Source organism: Salvelinus fontinalis, chromosome 18 (genome assembly GCF_029448725.1).
Source record: "Salvelinus fontinalis isolate EN_2023a chromosome 18, ASM2944872v1, whole genome shotgun sequence".
Lineage (NCBI taxonomy): Eukaryota > Metazoa > Chordata > Actinopteri > Salmoniformes > Salmonidae > Salvelinus > Salvelinus fontinalis.
This window is the reverse complement of record NC_074682.1, coordinates 32155164-32178456: the sequence shown is the minus strand read 5'-3', so window position 1 is coordinate 32178456 and position 23293 is coordinate 32155164. Positions and strand designations below refer to the sequence as shown.

General features: G+C 43.9%; 1 protein-coding gene across 1 annotated transcript in view; it reads left to right on the top strand.

Annotated features, from left to right (window-relative positions):
* The first annotated feature begins 9084 nt into the window (after window positions 1-9084).
* The window catches only part of LOC129815306 (uncharacterized), a 33045-nt gene continuing 18836 nt past the window's right edge, over window positions 9085-23293 (top strand). The window contains exon 1 of the mRNA XM_055868989.1: window positions 9085-9246. The gene's annotated coding sequence lies outside the window, so the exon portion shown is untranslated. The remainder of the gene's footprint in view (window positions 9247-23293) is intronic.

Here is a 23293-nt window from a genome sequence, read left to right as displayed (position 1 = left end):
TACAGGTGTTGCTGTTTGATTTCCTTCTCAGTCCCCTCCCTTTTTACCCTCCTACATACTCCCTCTCCCTCTTTTGTCCCACATTTTTACTTTCTCCCACCGCCATTCAACCTTTCCCGCTCTCGCAACCAACTAATCCCATGACATTTGCATCAAGTAATGTTTGCTTTGCTTGTTTCAGAGCAAAACCTTTTCTTTAAGTTTGTTCTGACAACAATGGAGGCTATATATTTTGAACATGAAGAAAGAATTCAAACAAGATTTTACTTGTAGACTACAATGAATTAAATCAAAACTCTACTACTGAAAGTAATGTGGATACGTTTCATAAAAGGGTAAATGTAATCAGACATTATGTATTTGGTGAAATAACACAGACCAATTTTGAAATACAATGGTGCAGGAACAGTGTGAATTGTGCACAGTGCATACAGTTTGTACATAGGATGTTATGTAATGTATAATGTTTGCCGAGAAGTGTCATTGAGGGCATTCAATGTTGGTGGCAGTTTGCCAATGTGGCAATGATAAGGTGATCTTGAGGCATATTAGTCGAGACATGGGAGTAATCGTCTTCTGAAATTCCTTCCATTGTGGTACTCTAGAATACTACATTACCTGCGTAATAGTAGCGTTTTGATACAGCTGCGGCCTGACTTTGCGAGGGCACAGTGGCCTACCTTACTTTGTTTTAGCTAACAGCGCAGGTGCATAACTTCAAGGAATCTTTGTATAACCACAGCCTCTTAAATTATAGTTTATGTTCTTGGATCATAAAAAGCCCAGTTGTGATGTGTTTGGATAATTATTAACAATGACTTAGCCTACTGATGTGGTTGCAAAATTATAGAATAAAAACATCAAAGAAATCCGACAGGGTTTGGTAAACACAGCAGGTAGTCAGTGCTTTTCTGGATCCACCTGTATGGTAGCCTCCTCTATTTACACTGTCCGCATCTGTTCTGCTCTTGTAAATGAAATATTAATATTTGGATGGCCATCTCCATCTTACGAGGTAGTTTTGGATGTTATAACTCCCTCTAATACTGCCTGGTAATGATGATGATGACCCTCTGCAGGCACCATAGACAAAAACACATAACACAGAAACACAATCCCACTTAGCACTGTATTTTCTTAGCCCTTGATCCTGGGTAGTAATATCTTATGAGTTGCTGATAGGTTTGAGTAGTATTCTAAGGGTTCTGTAGACGTAGATATGCTCTGAGGTTGGATATAGTTAGTTATGTGCTTTTGGTGATCTTCCCTTTCTTTGGCTTCCAAAGCACGTCTTACCTGACAGTGCTGGGCTGTACACAGGTGTTCTAACACTGTCTGGTAATGATGTCCCCTGAAAGCCCCTCAAACAACCACACCATCTCAACAACCAATATAGGTGCAACGGCACTGTAGCATACCTGAAGCAGGACGTGTTCACAGTTAAATAGTTTTTTACTGTTTGGAAATTGTTTTCAGTCAACTCTATGTTTTAGAGAGAGACCCTCTATGTCTGTAGGCATTTCCTTTGTTCAGGTGTAGACTCTAAGTCACGTGAACTCCAGTTCAAAGTTCAGAACATGGAAAGATGGAGACTGTAGTAGGGTAGTTTTTTTAAAGGACCACATATGTGAATAAGATGATGATGGAACAACTGGCTGAAGGAAGCATCCAGAACAGGTGACACCAGACTTTAAAGGCTGACAGAGATAGTCCCATAGGAAAAGAGGATGAGGTAATAGTCCTAAAGGTAATAGTCCTAAACGTCGTCTGTGGTGAGCACCTAACCCCCCATTTGTGAAAAGTAGTTCCTCCCTGCCTCCTGCCCTTTGTGTAGATTTTCCACCCCACCCAGTAGTTAAAGAATACCAGTGAAATGACTGTTGCAGTAATAGCCACTTCCTCTTCCCCTCCCCCAGTCAAAGCTGAATCTGGGCCTTTGTTGGCTCGTGATTGGTCCAGCGGCCCTACTGTACCTGCGTGGCATATTGTGCAGCTGACACCTGAGATCTGTGTGAGAAAAATAAACACAACGACCTCTATGGCTCTCCTGCTCTCACTTTCTCTTTATTTCTCTCTCTGAAACGGAATATTGCATTTAAACTAAAATGAGAGGTTGATTCACTATCGTTCACTATTGTTCATTACTCTCAACCAGTTATAACTCTCAACCTATTGCCCTATTCAACACCATTATGATTGTCAAGGTAAAGTAAAGGTATACAAGCAAACAGAGTTCTCAAACTGTGTTTTCTGTAACAAGAGGTTGGCTGTACAAATTAGTGGAAAGTGGGCACAAAAGCATGAAGTGATGGAGGTGTTTGTCAAGGGCTGTTCTTCTGAGTTCTGGTTTAACAGCACACAATAATTTAATCACAGCTTTGTGTACACATTCTGAACTCTCTGAAATTGTAATGTCATCATTTATTTGCATGTCCCTTTAAAGTTAAAATAATTTAAAGATTGTGTAATATTGCCTTATGACAAAGAATCTGCTCCAGTTATAAATGTCTTACTATAATTGTAGAAATTACTATTACCTCCAATACATTTGTTTAACTTTTCACCACTGGCGTGTTGCTATTAACTATTCCAATTCTCCAACTTATTTCTGTCTTCTTTCTTCACAGCTTGTCTGTCAACAAGCTGCTGTAGCTACCAAAGACCCTGGCTACTTTCCTCTGATGCTCCTACCTAGACCTTATAATTGTTGTCTTACCAGACAAGTTTAGATCTAGCTACTCTGTCTAATACTGTCTGGTAATGCCGTCCATTACAAGGTGTCTCATCACTCTTCTTCTGTCAGTTTCTTGGACAATCTGTACAAATCAACTGGTATCAGGTCATGTGATGTCTTTTTCCCTCAATGATTTTTTCCATAACTGGCTTGTAAGGTTTAATTGCAGGTCAAATAAAAATTGTGTTGAATTATGTCATTGTATGCAATATCCCTAGTCAAAAAAAAATTCTATAGGACCCCCTCCAAAAAAATATCCAATTAGAATCCCAAAGAAAATTCAATCAGATTTTGGAAGCTATCCAATAGGATAGGATTTTATCCCATGGGATAGTACCTAGTACCTAGGACAGAATCCTATAGGAGTCCAATAGGACTGGTTCCAAAATCTGATAGGATTTTCTTTTGGCTTCTATTATTGACTAGGGTAACTTGTTATTTTATAGTTTTTTTTTTACAGGACAGATGTAAGTACAGATATGGAGACAGATATAGAGAGGGGTAAAGTAGTTAAGGGCATAGACAGTCGGCCGAGCCAGGGCTCGAATCGCTGTGCTTCTACACCTGCATTGCTTGCTGTTTGGGGTTTTAGGCTGGGTTTCTGTACAGCACTTTGAGATATCAGCTGATGTAAGAAGGGCTATATGAATAAATTTGATTTGATTTGAGTCTAGGAGGAGGCATATGTGGTCCAGATTTGGGAGCTTAGACTGCTACACCAGACTTCAGCACACTGATAAGATTTTTCTATTAGATTCTTGTAAATAAAATCCTATTCAATATAATCCTATATTAGTCCAATAGGACTGGTTCCAAAATCTGATAGGATTTTCATATTGGCCTCTAATTAGATCCTTGTATTGGAATCCCATCGGATTAAACACTACACACTATAGTTAACTCGGCTGCTTAACACATGGAGCCCCCGTGGACAGTGGACACGTCAACTATAATAACATCATAAGCAACCAATATTGAACTGCCTCCTTTCCACTTGAGATGCCAACCCCATAGTGGGGAACGCCGGCAATGTCGAGATAGGAAAAATTGGGAGGTGAGCACCTTCTAAGGATGGAGGGAGGGTAGGGGTGACAGCTCTGGGGGGGAAGGAGGCAGGGGAGGGGGTACAACCCTGGTAGGGAGGGAGGCAGGGAGGTAGGGAGGGAGTGAGAGGGGTAGGTACAATCCTGGTAGGGAGGGAGGCAGTGAGGCAGGGAGGTAGGGAGGGAGTGAGAGGGGTAGGTACAATCCTGGTAGGGAGGGAGGTAGGGAGGCAGGGAGGTAGGGAGGCAGGGAGGCAGGGAGGGAGTGAGAGGGGTAGGTACAATCCTGGTAGGGAGAGAGGTAGGGAGGCTGGGAGGCAGGGAGGTAGGGAGGCAGGGAAGTAGGGAGGGAGTGAGAGGGGTAGGTACAATCCTGGTAGGGAGGCAGGGAGGGAGTGAGAGGGGAAGGTACAATCCTGGTAGGGAGGGAGGTAGGGAGGCAGGGAGGGAGGCAGGGAGGGAGTGAGAGGGGTAGGTACAATCCTGGTAGGGAGGGAGGTAGGGAGGCAGGGAGGAAGTGAGAGGGATAGGTACAATCCTGGTAGGGAGGTAGGGAGGCAGGGAGGGAGTGAGATGGGTAGGTACAATCCTGGTAGGGAGGGAGTTAGGGAGGCAGGGAGGGAGTGAGAGGGGTAGGTACAACCCTGGTAGGGAGGCAGGGAGGTAGGGAGGCAGGGAGGCAGGGAGGTAGGGAGGCAGGGAGGTAGGGAGGCAGGGAGGCAGGGAGGTAGGGAGGCAGGGAGGCAGGGAGGGAGTGAGAGGGGTAGGTACAATCCTGGAATGGAAGGAGTGTCATTATCTTTAGGTTTTTCTTTTCCTCTCCCTATCCCAACAGAAAGAGGATAAACGGAACATTCTCTATTTGAATGCATAGCTGACTATTATACTGTATATTAAATGAAGAATGTTCATATCTTTGTGTTACTGTACCTAAAAATGTATTTTCATTATACTTTTTTTGCATATAAAACCCCCCAAAATCTTGCGTTATTGTAAAATTGTATTTAGTATTGTATATAATATTGTAATGTATTCTAATTAAAAAGACAAGAAGTTGCATGAATAAGAATCAAATCAAATAACTCAAGTGAGTGTTTTGTTGAAAAATGTGTACTGTCAAACTCCAAATGAACGTGTAGCCTTGAATCACTCCCATATTGTGGTGGTGAATAAAACCTGTTGTTTCCAATAAAATAAAATATTGTAATTCATGTTGTTGTATTTTACTGGAAGAAATGACAACAAACTTTATGGGTTCAATCAAGAAAAGTTCTGATTTAAGACGTATCAAAAACCTATAGGATCCCATAGGATTCCAGTAGGATTCTGATAGAGCTGACACAACATCCTATAGTGTTGTGAAAATCTTATAGGATTTTATTGGAAAAATCCCTAATTTTGGAGGATTTTTTGACTAGGGATGCCTTGAATAGTTATTTGTCTTACAGTGTTTTGTTGATTATGTTAAAGGTCTTCAACACAGTTTTTTGTGTGTTTTTCATTGTCATATTAATCATTATAAACTGCATACAGTGTAGTTTTCCACAACTACTCAAATTCAAAATCACTATATTAACATGCAAACATATTTCTTACAGTGAAATCGTCATAGAGATAAATTAAATCACTACTCACTTTAAAGGTCAATTGCAGTTGTTCTTTTTTATCTCAATATCAAATAATTTCTAGCTAACAATTAAGTACATTGATGTGATTGTTTTCAATTAAAATTGTAAAAAAAAAACAAAAATAGCTTCTTAGCAAAGAGCAATTTCTCAAGCAAGAATTTTGCTTGGACTGTCTGGGAGTGGTGAGGGGAAAACTGAGAACTAGCTGTTATTGGCACAGAGATTTTGAACTCTCCCATTGGTCTATTGACTAATTTAAACCCTGGTGATGTCACCAGGATGCCAAAACTCCCTCCCCACCAAAACAGGCAAACATTTCAAGTGGTCTTTTCTAACAGCTCTTACACTAAAAGGGTATTATCATAATTTTCACAATTTCACAGTATTATTCCAACCTCATAGTGTGGAAATATACACCTGGTGGACAGTTTATTAGGTACACTCATCTAGTACCGGGTCAGACCCCCCTGGTCAGCAACAATGTTCAGATACGCTTTGGCGTTCAAACGTTTCTCAATTGGTATCAAGGGATCTAACATGTGCCAGGAAAACATTCCCCACACCATTACATCACCGCCACCAGCCTGTACCATTGACTCCAGGCAGGATGGGGCCATGGACTCATGCTGCTTACGCCAAATCGTGCCACTGCCACCAGCATGACGCAACAGGAACCAGGATTTGTCAGACCATGCAATGTTATTCCACTCCTCAATTGTCCAGTGTTGGTGATTGCATGCCCACTGGAATCGCTTGTTCTTGTTTTTAGCTGATAGGAGTGCAATAGCCCATCCATGACAAGGACCGACGAGTTGTGCGTTCTGAGATGCTGCTCTGTAGATCACTGGTGTACTGCGCCGTTATTTGCCTGTTTGTGGCCTTGCATGATTCTTGCCATTTTTTTCTCGACCTCTCTCATCAACGAGCTGTTTTCGCTGACAGGACTGGCGCTGACTGGATGTTTTTTGTTTGTCGCATCATTCTCGGTAAACCCTAGACACTGTCGTGAGTGAAAAGCCCAGGAGGCCGGCCATGCCTGGCATGCCATTTTGCCCATTCTAATGTTCAATCGAACCGTAACTAAATGCCTTGATGCCTGTATGCCTGCTTTATATAGCAAGCTACGGCCACATGACCCACTGTCTGTAGGAGCTAAATATGTTCGTGAATGGGGTGGAGTACCAAATAAATTGGCCACTGAGTGTATATAAAAAAAAGGAAAATCAGTTTTTGTATCTAGTTGAATTCTACTTTTTGTGCAGTAGGTGGCGGTAAAGTTCCATTCTGAACTCAAGCCCCCCATAAAAGGTCTAGGAAGATCGAAATCAAATAATATCAAATCACATTTTATTGGTCACATACACATGGTTAGCAGATGTTATTGCGAGTGTAGCGAAATGCTTGTGCTTCTAGTTCTGACAGTGCAGTAATATCTAGCAGTAATATAACAATTCCACAACAACTACCTAATACACACAAATCTAAATAAAGTGATGGAATAATAATATATACATATAAATATATGGATGAGCGATGACCGAGCAGCATAGGCAAGATGCAATAGGTGGTATAAAATACAGTATATACATATGAGATGAGTAATGCAAGATATGTAAACATTATTAAAGTGGCATTATTAAAGTGACTAGTGATACATTTATTAAAGTGGCCAGTGATTTCAAGTCTGTATATAGGCAGCAGCCTCTCTGTGCTAGTGATGGCTGTTAAACAGTCTGATAGCCTTGAGATAGAAGCTGTTTTTCACTCTCTCGGTCTCAGCTTTGATGCACTTGTTCTGACCTCGCGTTCTGGATGGTAGCGGGGTGAACAGGAAGTTGCTCGGGTGGTTGTTGTCCTTGATCTTTTTGACCTTCCTGTGACATTGGGTGCTGTAGGTGTCCTGGAGGGCAGGTAGTTTTCCCCCGGTGATGCGTTGTGCAGACCACACCACCCTCTGGAGAGCCTTGCGGTTGTGGGCGGTGCATTTGCCGTACCAAGCTGTGATAAAGCCCGACAGGATGCTCTCAATTGTGCATCTGTAAAGGTTTGTCAGGGTTTTAGGTGACAGGCCAAATTTCTTCACCCTCCTGAGGTTGAAGAGGCGCTGTTGCGCCTTCTTCACCACACTGTCTGTGTGTGTGGACCATTTCAGTTTGTCCGTGAGGTGTACACCCAGGAACTTAAAACTTTCCACCTTCTCCACTGCTGTCTGCCGATGTGGATAGGGGGGTGCTCCCTGTGCTGTTTCCTGAAGTCCACGACAACAGTAGTGGGCTTGATTACCAACAACGACGAGACACCACACTCCAGGTGCCCTCACCTCCTCCCTTGTAGGCTGTCTCGTCGTTGTTGGTAATCAAGCCCACTACTGTTGTGTCGTCTGCTAACTTGATGTTTGAGTTGGAGACGTGCATGGCCACGCAGTCATGGGTGAACAGGGAGTACAGGAGAAGTCTGAGCACGCACCCTTGTGGGTCCCAGTGTTGAGGATCAGTGAGGTGGAGATGTTGTTTCCTACCTTCACCACCTGGTTTAGCGGCACGTCAGGAAGTCCAGGATCCAATTGCACAGGGCGGGGTTGAGACCCAGGGGCTCAAGCTTAATGATGAGCTTGCAGGGTACTATGGTGTTAAATGCTGAGCTGTAGTCAATGAACAGCATTCTTACATAGGTATTCCTCTTGTCCAGATGGGATAGGGCAGTGTGCAGTGTGATGGCGATTGCATCGTTTGTGGACCTATTGGGGCGGTATGCAAATTGAAGTTGGTCTAGGGTGGCAGGTAAAGTGGAGATGATATCATAGTGATTGCGGCGGAGCGGTTCCTGGGGCCGAAAGATTACATGCAATATTACATACAATATTAGCACAAGTCCCTCCCACTTAGATCCTAGAGCCCGAGACGGGAGATATGGAGAACTGCTTTGCTTTATCTTGGCCAGGTCTCAGTTGTAAATGAGAACTTGTTGTCAACTGGCCTAGCTGGATAAATAAAGGTGAAATAAAAATACAAAAAAGAAGAAGGAAGAAGTGGGAGTTTTGTTTGTTTTGGCAATGTACTATTTTTATTTGGTTGGATTAAGTTAGTTTCAATATTACGTATTAATTTATTTATTTATATATTTTATTTTGGTTTCAAACCGTCCAGTTGGTGGCGGCAATACACCTTTTTGAGTGTAGTCCGCCATAAAACCCACAGAAGACGAAGAAGAAGACGACGACAAAGAAGAAGAAAACAAAGAAAAAGAAGAAGAAAACGAAGAAGAAGAAAACGGAAAAAGAAAACGAATTTCCTGCACATGCGGAGGTTACTTCTGGTTTCTACCACAGTAGCGGCAAGACAGTTTTCATCGATACAGCGCAAAATATTTGGCTACTTTGCAGATTCAGTACATTTATTTATACATTTGTTAAGTCATCATGTCGGGAATACCACCAGATACCTGGCAGCCACCCACAGTGAGCCTGGAGACAACGTAATCACCGGAAGTTAGCTAGCTAACGTTAGCTATTGTTTTGAATGAATGAGCAGCTAGCTAGGAGTTATTCAAATGCTAGCTATTCAATTATGTTTATCCAATACCAAATGCTATGTATTGCTGTACATTGGTTAATTTAATATCCCATGGAAAAGGAATGTTCTTAGCTTAATTTAGTGTCCTCTCTTATGTTCCAGAATGGGTACAATTGTAGTGGAACTGTACTGGAGACATGTTCCCAAAACGTGCTCTCATGCTCTCCCAAAATGTTGCTGAGTTGACCATGAGAGGTTACTACAACAACACCAAGTTTCATCGAATTATCAAGGACTTCATGGTGCAGGGAGGAGACCCCCAGGAACAGGTGAGACAGATAATCACATACAGATGGTTGGGAAATTATTTCCAATGTTTTGTTCCATATTGTTCCACTACCAGGGGGGTGTTCAGCAGGACACAACGTTTTGAAATGTTCAGACAGAAATGTTATGTAGAACAAACATGACTCAGACATGTAGAATAAGAAATCACATTGGCTCTCTTCATGAAATTTCTATCTGCATTGTTCGAAAACGTTTGGCAGCTGAATGTGGCGCTGGCTTTTGACCTCCTGAACTCTGCTCTTTTTTTGTGTTCAGAGTGGTGATACATTCAGAATGTTCCAGAGAGACATAAAATAAGACATTTCACTAAACTCTCTGAGGCTGTAAATCTGTTCATCAGATTCTTACTCCCTGTAATGTGCGTTGCTTATAGGCCGTGGTGGTGCCTCCATATTTGGCAAACAGTTTGAAGATTTTTTTTTATTTTTTATTTCTTTCACCTTTATTTAACCAGGTAGGCTAGTTGAGAACAAGTTCTCATTTGCAACTGCGACCTGGCCAAGATAAAGCATAGCAGTGTGAACAGACAACAACACAGTTACACATGGAGTAAACAATAAACAAGTCAATAACATGGTAGGAAAAAGAGAATCTATATACAATGTGTGCAAAAGGCATGAGGTAGGCAATAAATCGAATAATTACAATTTAGCAGATTAACACTGGAGTGATAAATCATCAGATGATCATGTGCAAGAAGAGATACTGGTGTGCAAAAGAGCAGAAAAGTAAATAAATAAAAGCAGTATGGGGGTGAGGTAGGTAAATTGGGTGGGTAGTTTACAGATGGACTATGTACAGCTGCAGCGATCGGTTAGCTGCTCGGATAGCAGATTTTTAAAGTTGTTGAGGGAGATAAAAGTCTCCAACTTCAGAGATTTTTGCAATTCGTTCCAGTCGCAGGCAGCAGAGAACTGGAAGGAAAGGCGTCCAAATGAGGTTTTGGCTTTAGGGATGATCAGTGAGATACACCTGCTGGAGCGCGTGCTACGGGTGGGTGTAGCCATCGTGACCAGTGAACTGAGATAAGGCGGCACTTTACCTAGCATAGCCTTGTAGATGACCCGGAGCCAGTGGGTCTGACGACGAACATGTAGCGAGGGCCAGCCGACTAGGGCATACAGGTCGCAGTGGTGGGTCGTATAAGGTGCTTTAGTAACAAAACGGATGGCACTGTGATAAACTGCATCCAGTTTGCTAAGTAGAGTATTGGAAGCTATTTTGTAGATGACATCGCCGAAGTCGAGGATCGGTAGGATAGTCAGTTTTACTAGGGTAAGTTTGGCGGCGTGAGTGAAGGAGGCTTTGTTCCGGAATAGAAAGCCGACTCTAGATTTGATTTTGGATTGGAGATGTTTGATATGAGTCTGGAAGGAGAGTTTGCAGTCTAGCCAGACACCTAGGTACTTATAGATGTCCACATATTCTAGGTCGGAACCGTCCAGGGTGGTGATGCTAGTCGGGCGTGCGGGTGCAGGCAGCGAACGGTTGAAAAGCATGCATTTGGTTTTACTAGCATTCAAGAGCAGTTGGAGGCCACGGAAGGAGTGTTGTATGGCATTGAAGCTCATTTGGAGGTTAGATAGCACAGTGTCCAGGGAAGGGCCGGAAGTATACAGAATGGTGTCGTCTGCGTAGAGGTGGATCAGGGAATCGCCCGCAGCAAGAGCAACATCATTGATGTATACAGAGAAAATAGTCGGCCCGAGAATTGAACCCTGTGGTACCCCCATAGAGACTGCCAGAGGACCGGACAACATGCCCTCCGATTTGACACACTGAACTCTGTCTGCAAAGTAGTTGGTGAACCAGGCAAGGCAGTCATTAGAAAAACCGAGGCTATTGAGTCTGCCGATAAGAATATGGTGATTGACAGAGTCGAAAGCCTTGGCCAGGTCGATGAAGACGGCTGCACAGTAATGTCTTTTATCGATGGCGGTTATGATATCGTTTAGTACCTTGAGCGTGGCTGAGGTGCACCCGTGACCGGCTCGGAAACCGGATTGCACAGCGGAGAAGGTACGGTGGGATTCGAGATGGTCAGTGATCTGTTTGTTGACTTGGCTTTCGAAGACCTTAGCTAGGCAGGGCAGGATGGATATAGGTCTGTAACAGTTTGGGTCCAGGGTGTCTCCCCCTTTGAAGAGAGGAATGACAGCGGCAGCTTTCCAATCCTTGGGGATCTCAGATGATACGAAGGAGAGGTTGAACAGGCTGGTAATAGGGGGTGCGACAATGGCGGCGGACAGTTTCAGAAATAGGGGGTCCAGATTGTCTAGCCCAGCTGATTTGTATGGGTCCAGGTTTTCCAGCTCTTTCAGAACATCTGCTATCTGGATATGGGTAAAGGAGAAGCTGGGGACGCTTGGGCGAGTAGCAGCGGACCGGGCGGGGCTGCTGACCAAGGTTGGAGTCGCCAGGTGGAAGGCATGGCCAGCCATTGAGAAATGTTTGTTGAAGTTTTCGATTATCACGGACTTATCAGTGGTGACCGTGTTATCTAGCCTCAGTGCAGTGGGCAGCTGGGAGGAGGTGCTCTTGTTTTCCATGGACTTTACAGTATCCCAGAACTTTTTGGAGTTAGAGCTACAGGATGCAAATTTCTGCTTGAAAAAGCTGGCCTTTGCTTTCCTGACTGACTGCGTGTATTGGTTCCTGACTTCCCTGAACAGTTGCATATCACGGGGGCTCTTCGATGCTATCGCAGTTCGCCACAGGATGTTTTTGTGCTGGTCGAGGGCAGTCAGGTCTGGAGTGAACCAAGGGCTATATCTGTTCTTGGTTCTGCATTTTTTGAACGGAGCATGCTTGTCTAATATGGTGAGGAAGTAACTTTTAAAGAATGACCAGGCATCCTCAACTGACGGGATGAGGTCAATATCCTTCCAGGGTACCCGGGCCAGGTCGATTAGAAAGGCCTGCTCGCAGAAGTGTTTCAGGGAGCGTTTGACAGTGATGAGGGGTGGTCGTTTGACCGTGGACCCGTGGCGGATACAGGCAATGAGGCAGTGATCGCTGAGATCTTGATTGAAGACAGCAGAGGTGTATTTGGAGGGCAAGTTGGTCAGGATAATGTCTATTAGGGTGCCCATGTTTACGGAATTGGGGTTGTACCTGGTGGGTTCCTTGATGATTTGTGTGAGATTGAGGGCATCAAGCTTAGATTGTAGGACTGCCGGGGTGTTAAGCATATCCCAGTTTAGGTCACCTAACAGAACAAACTCTGAAGCTAGATGGGGAGCGATCAATTCACAGATGGTGTCCAGGGCACAGCTGGGAGCTGAGGGGGGTCGGTAGCAGGCGGCAACAGTGAGAGACTTATTTCTGGAGAGATTAATTTTTAAAATTAGAAGTTCAAACTGTTTGGGCATAGACTTGGAAAGTATGACAGAACTTTGCAGGCTATCTCTGCAGTAGATTGCAACTCCTCCCCCTTTGGCAGTTCTATCTTGACGGAAAGTGTTATAGTTGGGTATGGAAATCTCAGAGTTTTTGGTGGCCTTCCTAAGCCAGGATTCAGACACGGCAAGGACATCAGGGTTGGCAGAGTGTGCTAAAGCGGTGAGTAAGGCAAACTTAGGCAGGAGGCTTCTGATGTTGACATGCATGAGGCCAAGGCTTTTTCGATCACAGAAGTCAACAAATGAGGGTGACTGGGGACATGCAGGGCCTGGGTTTACCTCCACATCACCCAAGGAACAGAGGAGCAGTAGGATGAGGGTGCGGCTAAAGGCTATCAAAACTGGTCGCCTAGAGCGTTGGGGACAAGGAATAAAAGGAGCAGATTTATGGGCGTGGTAGAATAGATTCTGGGCATAATGTGCAGACCAGGGTATGGTGGGGCACGGGTACAGCGGAGGCAAGCCCAGGCACTGGGTGATGATAAGAGAGGTTGTATCTCTGGACATGCTGGTCTCAATGGGTGAGGTCACCGCATGTGTGGGGGGTGGGACAAAGGAGGTATCAGAGGTACGGAGAGTGGAACTACAGGGTCCATTGCAAACCAAAACAATGATAACTAGCCTGAACAACAGTATGCAAGGCATATTGATATTTGAGAGAGACATACAATAAGGCATAAAGTGATTGCAGGTCATGATTGGGAGAGCTAGCTAAAACAGCAGGTCAGATAACAGCAGCTAGTCGGCTAACACAGCAACAGAAGGTAAAAAATGGCGACGACTGGGTAGAGAGGGTCGGATTAACTACACACAGATCCTGAGTTAAGGCACAGAGCCGACAGGTAAAACACAAATAAACAGAATGGAGTACCGTGAATTAATGGACAGTCAAGCAGGCATAAGCTATGTAGCCAAGTGATCATAGTGTCCAGGGGCCAGCCGTAGATGAAGTAGTGAGGCCTCCACTAAGCTAGCCCGCGGCGTTTAAAGTTAGTAGCCCGGGGGGGTGGTCTGCTCAGACGGAGGGGGTCTGCTCAGACGGAGGCCGGTTGAGGGCACAGCGGATGGGGTATTTGTCTGCAGACCAGACGTGGTCGTGTCGACAGAGAATCCAAGCCGGATGGCGGTGGCGAAAGAGAGGTTGTGAGTTGTAGAATTGTGTTTGCTAACTGGTGCTAGCTTCGTGATTCAGACAGCTAGTCATGGGTAGCAAGCTAGCAGAAGATGGAGGTCTGTTTTTAGCCACGCCGTGCAATTCCGTCGGTAGATTAGTGGGGTTCCGTGTGGTAGAGGGGACCAATCCAGTTGTCAAAATAGTTATAGTGGCCTAAGAAGATTGTTCGATAGACCTGTTCAGATAGCAGCCGATATGCTCAAGACAGCTAACGATTAGCGGGCCGCAGTTAGTATATGGACGTTCAGGTTACGTCGCGATGGAGGGGCCGGTTGAAATACTCCCTCGGGCAGATAACGTCGGTATCCCAGTCGTGAAGGCCCGGTGGGGCTCCGCATTGGCAGTAAAACGGGTCCGGATAGGTGATTGTAGCCCAGGAGTGGCTGATGGCACTCTTCAGCTGGCTAGCTCCGGGATAATTGGTGTTTGCTCCGGAATTGATGTTAGCCGATAGACACTCGGATAGCAGCTAGTTAGCTGCAAGATCCAGGTGTAAATGTCCAGAGCTTGAGGTAAAAATCCGGGGATATGGAGAGAAAAATAGGTCTGGTATGCTCTGGTCTGAGTCGCGTTGCACAAAACTGGCAATAGTTTTCCGAGCTAAAGGATAGCTGATGAGCGCTAGCTGGGGTTAGCTGAACTATTAACGTTAGCTACTAACGTTAGCTTGTGAGCTGGCTAACTTCTGGTTAGCTTGTTAGCTTCTGTTGTAGATTTCGGATACGAGGTGAATAATACTTTTGAGGAAGAAAAAACAACAGATCCGCACCACATTTGGTGAGGTGGGTTGCAGGAGAGTGTTTTGAAGTTGAGTTTTTAAGAAGAAAATAATATATATATAAAAAAGATATGCGAAGAAAAATATATATACACGGGACAAGACGAGGACAATGGACATCTGACTGCTACGCCATCTTGGAAAATGGATGAACTAAACCCTGACTTGAAATTCACAGGTAACTATACAATTTATAAACATGAGAAAACATGTCATAGTACCAAAACGTTGTATTTTTATGTTGCTCTCTACTGCTTTCTTATGGCGCCATCTCCCTCCCTAGGTGCAGGGATCTTAGCAATAGCCAATGCAGGACCAGACGCCAACGGAAGCCAGTTCTTCCTTACCCTAGGGCCTACTCAATGGTTGGATGGGAAGCACAGTATCTTTGGGAGGGTGTGCCAAGGTATATCAGTTGTCAACCGCATCGGCATGGTTGAGACGAACTCACAAGACCGACCTGCCGATGACATAAAAATCCTTAGGATGACTGTACCCAACTGAGACTCATTCATACAACCAGCAACTGCTTTCTTATTTGTACATTCATTTTGTCATGATTTATGCCTTTGTCATTTTGTTATTCTCAAATCAATAATGTAGCCTAACCATTGTGATCATTATCACTAAAATGATTATGAGTGACATGGTAGGAATGACACACTTGAGAATATGCCTGGTGTTTATCTAATGATTGCAGATAAATCTCATTCTGTAACTTGAACAGACTACCACTGGAGGGAGACAAACAACAGAACATACAGTAATGTTGGTCTTTTTCATAATTTATTTTTTATTTTTATTTTACCAGGTAAGTTGACTGAGAACACGTTCTCATTTGCAGCAACGACCTGGGGAATAGTTACAGGGGAGAGGAGGGGGATGAATGAGCCAATTGTAAACTGGGGATTATTAGGTGACCATGATGGTTTGAGGGCCAGATTGGGAATTTAGCCAGGACACCGGGGTTAACACCCCTACTCTTACGATAAGTGCCATGGGATCTTTAATGACCTCAGAGAGTCAGGACACCCGTTTAACGTCCCATCCGAAAGACGGCACCCTACACAGGGCAGTGTCCCCAATCACTGCCCTGGGGCATTGGGATATTTTTTAGACCAGAGGAAAGAGTGCCTCCTACTGGCCCTCCAACACCACTTCCAGCAGCATCTGGTCTCCCATCCAGGGACTGACCAGGACCAGCCCTGCTTAGCTTCAGAAGCAAGCCAGTAGTGGTATACAGGGTGGTATGCTGCTGGCAAAGACAGTCACATGGTATATAAAAAAAAGCCTACTCTGTTGTGGAAACATTATGTTTTGGTTATAATGTTTGGTAATCTCCCTATAGTTTGAGGGTTATCCAAGTTCACCTAGCACCTACCCTTAGCAGGTGCCAGGAAGTCATAAACCCTGCCAATTTCTACAATTTCTCACTTTAGAAGGTGATTTTAAACCTAACCTTATGCCCAACCTTAAATTAAGACCAAAAAGCGAATGAAAATTTACATTAATTTTTACAATATTGTGCTTTGTGTAGATGTTATTTATCTCTCTACTATTGCTCCAGTTGGAATGCTGTAGCCAGTTAGCTAGGCTGCTAGTGGGGTCCCTTTAGAGAAGGTAAGTAGAGATACCTACTGAAAACAACTTTTTTTTTTTCATTTCATGGCACAGGACTCTCATTTAACTGTTGTCTTCCATCAGAACTTTTTATTCTTCGTTTACAGATTGGCTTGTTAAATTGTTGCTCTGTGAGGGTTGCTTGGTGAGTGTGAGCAGTTCCTCTTGTACTGTTGAGGTCTCTTTGCTTGACGTAGGCTTCCAAGCCGCCTTCTAGCTGTGGTTGGTTGCTTTCTTTTCAAACCTGGCAGCCATTTGACCAGTTAGGCCATGGTAAGACTCCCAGATGTGTTCTGGTAGTGCACACGCAAACTTGATGGCAGCGCCACTGAGACAGAAATGCAGCCTATCTACTTTGTCTGCCTCAGTCGACCATACTTGTTGGCCAGCCTCTCAAATGGAAGGATCAAGTCCTCTTTACCATCGTATGTGGCAAGCTTTGCCTGAGGGCTGTCTCAATGGTGAGCTTCGGGCAGCAGGACTGTACGGGGCTGTGCTTGTTCCAGTAGCTGTAGCTGAGAGTAGCGAGTAGCTGAGAGGCCATCAATCTGAACATATCCATTGGAGTGGAGAGTAGCTGAGAGGCCATCGGTCTGCCCATTGTTCACATGATTTGTGAAGGAACGGGGGTTGGAGTATTAAGCCATTGCATTTGGCAGAGAGTAGCAATTCCCAGCGATGATGAATGGTGGACAATGTAGCTGATGCGTGACTTTGTGGCTGATTTATGTTTGTACATGGACGTGAACCAGCCAGACTAGACATCAGCCTGGTAACCCTGGTGTCCTGTATAGCCTGGGTCCAGAGAGTTCACCGGTAGGGCATTGTATTGTGCTATGGACCAATGTGATGGTGGCGTCGAGGAGCTGAAGCCATGTTGACGGTCACTGCTTCCACTGTGGGCAACACAGCATGTTGTGCATGTCGTTGACCTTGTCAAAGCCTGGTGGTATTCCTGGGTGGTTGGTTTTCAGGTTTCTCTCCAAGGCTTGGGGCTGACTGAAGTCTCCTGGGTACGCAGGACCACAGGCCTGGCTGTAGCAGTGGCATGTTGGACTGGTTTGGGTGGAGGCGTGACGGCTGTGCATCAACGACGGTTTCATTCCACGTTTGTAGTACGGTGGGAATGGGGCGGCCCCGGTCCTGATCTCCCGACCGCCGTAACTGACCTCACCCAGATGTTTGCTCTGCTGCTCATCACATTAGTCTAGGCTCTTCTCCACTGTCTGCAGTCGCTGCTTTATATCCAGGATGTGGATTAGGAGTTTTGTCTCCTCAGAAAACTTTGAGTTTGAGCCTCTTCCTCTACAGACATCTTTGCTGTACTGAGCTTTAACAGTCCTTAGGTGAGTACATCAGCCTCTATTCCTTAGGTATGTTATATTCTTTAGTCCCTTTAAAAAAAATCTATTTTGTTTTATTATTTGCTCAGCTTTACCTGAGAGAGAAAATAAATAAAATAAACAACAAAAAAATGTAGGTACAGAGACTGGCTCTGTGTACAGATGCAGGCACGTATACAATGTAGCTGATTCTGTCCAGGCAAACTTGAACTTTGTGGGTGTGTTTGAACTGATAACTTTTGTCAAGTTGTTAACCATCGATGGTCGCTGTCTTTCAAAGTGTGTTGCATTATGGTTATAAAAATTGACAAACTTGCGACTACTTGTCGACTGCATGAACTTTACAAAAATCATGTGATCAAAGGTCATGCAGTTTGATGTTCAAATTATATTAGTCACATGTGCCGAATACAACAACTTTACAGTAAATTGCTTACTTACAAGCCCCTAACCAACAATGCAGTTAAAAAAAAATATTTTTTAAATATGAATAAGAAATAAAGTAACATGTAATTAAAGAGCAGTCTGGGTTGCCTTTTCATTAGGTGTTCAGGAGTTTTGTGGCTTAGGGGGAAAAAGCTATTTAAAAGCCTCTTGGACCTAGACTTGGCACTCCGGTACCACTTGCCGTGCAGTAGCAGAGAGAACAGTTTATGACTAGGGTGGCTGGAGTCTTTGACAATTTGTAGGGCCTTCCTCTGACACCGCCTGGTATAGAGGTCCTGGATGACAGGAAGCTTGGCCCTAGTGGTATACTGGGCCATTCGCTTTCAAGTCGCTGTAGTTGCTTGCTTCTCACCAACTGCACCATGCAGCCATCGCCTTAATTGTGGGAGGCACTTTTTGTCAACCTATCATTAGGGTGTTTTTGTTTGACCCACGCAAATGTGGCCGAATACGTGACTGAAACAGGAACCAACTTTTCTGCGATTCTAAATCTACAGGGGATACAAATTAAAAGTCATATTCTAAACCTCCCGCTAACCAATGAATTGTACACATGTTATGTTTCCATTGTATGATATGGGGGTACAAAAAGGTTTATTTCGACATTTTATACAGACAAACTTTTATTAACAATAGCAGCTATGTTGACACTGCCAGGTTGATCTTGCTGTTTGGAAAACCAATACAGTGTCTGACTTTCGGCTGGTGCAGATGCACCTCCCCAAAATTTTACTCACTGACTTGTCGTGCTGTCCAGAATCCTTGGGATGTCCCTACCCTTACCTTAACCATTTTACATTTCAACTTCAACTCCTTTGGTTGGGAAGCATTACCTTAACCATTTAACATGTCAACTTTAATGGGGTAGGAAAGTCCCAAGGATACCAGGTAGCACGGACACGCAAAGAACCCTCCTGGTGCAAAACATTTACTTCCTGGTTTCGTCAGTGACGTATGGAACCTTGCTATTGGGGATCCCTAGGGTGTATATACCCCATTGAAGTAAAAATGGTTACGGTAATGCTTCCCATCTGAAAGAGTTTGCATATATTATAACTATTTTTGCTCTTTGGCAAGGGTTTGTTCGGCTGTTTGTGTGCACTTATTTTTCTATTTGAGGCAAGACGAAGTTCGGTAGCCAAGGTCTATGCCCCTTTGCCGGTGATTGGTCAACAGTAGGGATTCTTCAATGAAGTGTTTGTTGCAAGGGGCCAGGGTTCTGGGCTAAAAGCATGGTTTCGACTGCTCCTACAGTTTTGCTTCGGTACTGCAGTTTAACTGATGCCCGGCACAAAGACAATTTCCAGATTTGAAAATTCCTGAAAATAAATGTATCACCTTTGTGAACTAAACATCCATTGAATTATTCAAATAATTGTTGCTGAGGCTGTATTTATTTTATTTTTTTCATCACTCACAGCCGAAGATATTGGGCTTGTTTGAATGGTAAGGCTGAAGCAACCGACTGCAGACGAATGTCGAGGAGTGAAGTCGGGGGAGGTGCATCTCTACAGCCAAAAGTTGGACACCGATGTAGTTTTCCAACAGAAAGGCTCAGTGCAACATAGCAGCGTTGCCATTGTTTATAAACCTTTTGTGAACGCTGCGTGTAACACATCCGGTGTCAGGATAAATTAAAAGCAAGGTCTGCTAACTTTCTTTAATTATGTTTAATTACCGCAAACAATGAATGGCAAATGCAATTTTCGTATATACGGGTTCGCTGTATCACCACGCAGAGTTAACAGGGAACTGGCAGGAAGTACGTAAACAGCTGTTCTTATACCGTGATGACGTAGTTTCAACGCGTCTGTTGGCCTATCACAGTAGAGGCGGGGAGTTTAGACTTTGCCCCGCCTTTGCTGGCCCTCGGATTTGTCCAAGCCCCTTGGCGCGTTCCTTTTGTCCACATCTGGTTGCTGGGTAGATTAGATCCGTCTTGTGTCTGTCGATTCTACACTGTAACAGTTCCTAATATGGTATTGTCCAGTATTCTAAACTCCTGGTTGGTCTAGAGAGATGCACCCCTCCCCTCTCCAGACTGTCCACAGCTTTTATGGCCTGTGTTGGTCAGTCCTTACACCTACACCTCCCCCCTGTATTGTTTGTGTGTGTAACAAAACAATATTCATCTTCAACCAATATGCTAACAGCCTATAGTGCATAAACATAAATCCTAACACTTTTTTTTGTGTTTACTTTTAACCCTTCTCCCCAATGTTGTGGTATCCAATTGGTAGTTAGTCTTGTCTCATCGCTGCAACTCCAGAACGGACTCAGGAGAGGCGAAGGTTGAGAGCCGTGCGTCCTCCGAAACACAACCCAGCCAAGCCGCATTGCTTCTTGACACAATGCCCGCTTAACCCGGAAGCCAGCCACACCAATGTGTCGGAGGAAACACTGTACACCTGGCAACCATGTCAGTCCGGCCTGCCACAGGAGTCGTAGAGTGTGATGGGACAAGAACATCCCTGCTGGCCTAACGACGCTGGGCCAATTGTGCGCAACCCCATGGGTCTCCCGTTCGCGGCCGGCTGCGACAGAGCCTGAACTCGAACCAGGATCTCTAGCGCTACTAATAACTAATATACATGTCTCCAACCCACATATCAGACACTCACAAACTGTAAATATACTGTATGTGTATACATTGTACTATCAATTGGGGAGAGAGAGCCTCAAATATCACATAAATTTGTGCATATCCACTGTATACATATGAATCACGGCAAAGTTGCTTCCTGTCTCAGTCATGTCTTTGGTCCCATTTCCGTGTCAAACACAAATGATTGGTTGACAAATGGTGCCTCTCAAAATGTAGGCGAAGGTTGCAGTTGAAACATCATGACCTTTGATCACATGGTTGTTGTAAAGTTCATGCAGTTAAGATGTAGGTGCGTGTCGGACAATATTTATACCCAGAATCCAACACATTTCGCAAAGCGGTGACCAACGATGGTATCCGACTTTACAAAAGTGATCCTCTCGAACGCTCCCATTAACATTTCATATTCAGCCAATGGGTGCGTTTGAGTGGTAAGCCGATTGTAGACCGAAGTCGGGAGGTACATATGCACCGACAGCAAGTCGGACGACTTCTGCTGTTTCTAGGATACGCTGGCATTTGCCTTGGTTATTGCCGATGAAGTGGATGATGGATGATAATTCCACTTCTACACAAAGCTGAACATGATCAACTTGATTCAAGGAATGAATATCCTGATAAGGAAATTAGATTCCAGCCCAAGCTCTTTCCAACAGTCACAAGGCTTGTTTTGTATTTTTTGATGGTTTTGTCAAAATTTAACCAGGTAGTGAGTGTGTAGGCTACTAGAATAAGAACATATAGGTGTTTTTTGCAGCATATGGCATATCCCTGTTTGCCATTAATTCATGCCCTCATTATTATTTGTGATTGCAACATGGATTTGTAACAGGTGATTAAATGGAGTCCACAAATATTCTTACTCTATGGTAATTGATTGCATGTCCGCATCGCTCCACATAACTACAGCATGCAGTGTATTTACTTGAAACTTTGTTACATTTGTCAGTAAGCATGTAAATAACAGAATTTGATTCCATCACAAGGACAAAACACTCACTGTACAGAAAAGGATTAGACTATACATGTACATCGGTTCACATAAGTTGCTGGGTAAACAATTACATTTTACATTTAAGTCATTTAGCAGACGCTCTTATCCAGAGCGACTTACAAATTGGTGCATTCACCTTATGATATCCTGTGGAACAACCACTTTACAATAGTGCATCTAAATCTTTTAAGGGGGGGGGGGGGATATGCCAAGCAGTCAAATGCACTTGGTATTGATCCCCCGACTGGTGTTGTGGGTACTTGTTCATTAAGGGACGGTTTCCTGGATACAGATTAAGCCTCTAAAAGTGCCAGTGTAGAAATCCCCTACAAGGTGTCGCCTACAATATGTATTAAATTGTATTCACACTTAAGACAATCAACAAATTTGAATTTTTTGTGTGATAATATTACAGAGAAGACAAATTGTAGGCTATATGGGACATAACATTACAGTAACATCTAGATCAGCGGTAGGCAACCCTGTTCTAGGAGTACCTCAGGTACTGCAGGATTTTGTTTCACATAGGCACCACACCTGACCAACTGAGCTAATTGATCAGTTCAGTGATTGCCTAAATTCAACACACCTGGTCTTCCAGGCCAGTTAAATAAAAAACATGAAGTGCCTGCGGTACTCCAGGGCCAGGGTTGCCTACACCTGATCTAGATAAATACATTAGCCATATTATTGCATATAGGATATTTCATTTATTTATGTTAGAAATCTGGATCACATATGTAATTACATTGTAAGGATTTAAGGATAAAAATGCATTAAGCTCTAAATCACGTGTCAAACTCATTCCACAGAGGGCCGAGTATCTGCGGGTTTTCACTCCACCCTTGATGAATTAAGGTCACTAATTAGTAAGGAACTCCCCTCACCTGGTTGTCTAGGTCTTAATTGAAAGGAAAAACCTGCAGACACTCCACACTCTGTGGAATGAGTTTGACACCTCTGCTCTAAATAGTCAACCACCCAATACAGTAAACATGCATCGATAATATCCAGTGATAGGTATCAACCATCAACCATTTATGAGCATTTAGTGCCTTTTGCTTAGTTAAATAAAGGTAAAAAATAAAACATTTGCTTCCCAAAAAAACTAAAGGTTGTCTTGCACAATGCTTTGGATCTGACTTCAAGTTGCAGTTGGTAAGGAGCAACTGCAGAAATTTTCAGTCGACTGCAGTCGAAAGTTCATGACCTTCATCACATGGTTGTTGTAAATGGCTTGCAAGTCGGACAACTTTTATACCCATAATACAACACGCTTTGAAAGGCGACCCGAAAGATGGCTGCCAGTGTGGCCATGAGTTGGGGGTAAGATGGTGGACAGGAAAGAAAAGAGAAAAGTGGAACATAGAAGTAAATATGGAATGGGGGAATGCACAAGCATTCTGGAAGATCTGATGAAGGAGAAGATGAGGGACAGGAAAAAAAGGAGAAAAGTGGAACCTGTTTTGAGTGAATATGGAATGGTGGATCACACAGAACTTGTGGAAGAACTACAGAAGGTAATTGAACGTGAGGACAGTGCAGGATGAATTAACTGCAGTGGCAGGTGCGGTGAAGACTGCTGAGTTTGAGCATCGTCCCGATGGTGATGAAGAGGATTTTGGCCCAGTGGGAGTGGCATTTTTGGAGAGAATGTATCCTTTCC